The sequence below is a fragment of the Falco rusticolus genome, chromosome 6 (assembly GCF_015220075.1).
Source record: "Falco rusticolus isolate bFalRus1 chromosome 6, bFalRus1.pri, whole genome shotgun sequence".
Classification (NCBI taxonomy): domain Eukaryota; kingdom Metazoa; phylum Chordata; class Aves; order Falconiformes; family Falconidae; genus Falco; species Falco rusticolus.
Window position 1 is genome coordinate 84,214,621 of NC_051192.1, and position 319 is coordinate 84,214,939.

The following is a 319-nucleotide window of genomic DNA, read 5'->3' on the forward strand; positions in this document are numbered from 1 at the left end:
CTGCCCCCACAACTAACGCTCCCCCTTGGCACCTGCGAGGCAACTGACACAGCGGGGTTACTCCCAGCTGGTGCTACACCCCTGCAGAAGCCGTGCAGCTCCCAGCTCCGCTCCGCTCCGCTCGACGCCCGCGGACCCCGGCCCCGCCGCCCGCCGCCGCCCGCGGCGCCGCTCCCGCCCGCGCTGCTCATTGGCCCGCGCGCGTCACGTGGCCGTGCCATGCCGCCCGGGCGGGCCGCGCGCCGCGGCTGCTGCTGATTCATTGGCTGTGGCGAGGCGCGGTCCGGCTCGGCTCGGCTCGGCTCGGCGCGGCGCGGCG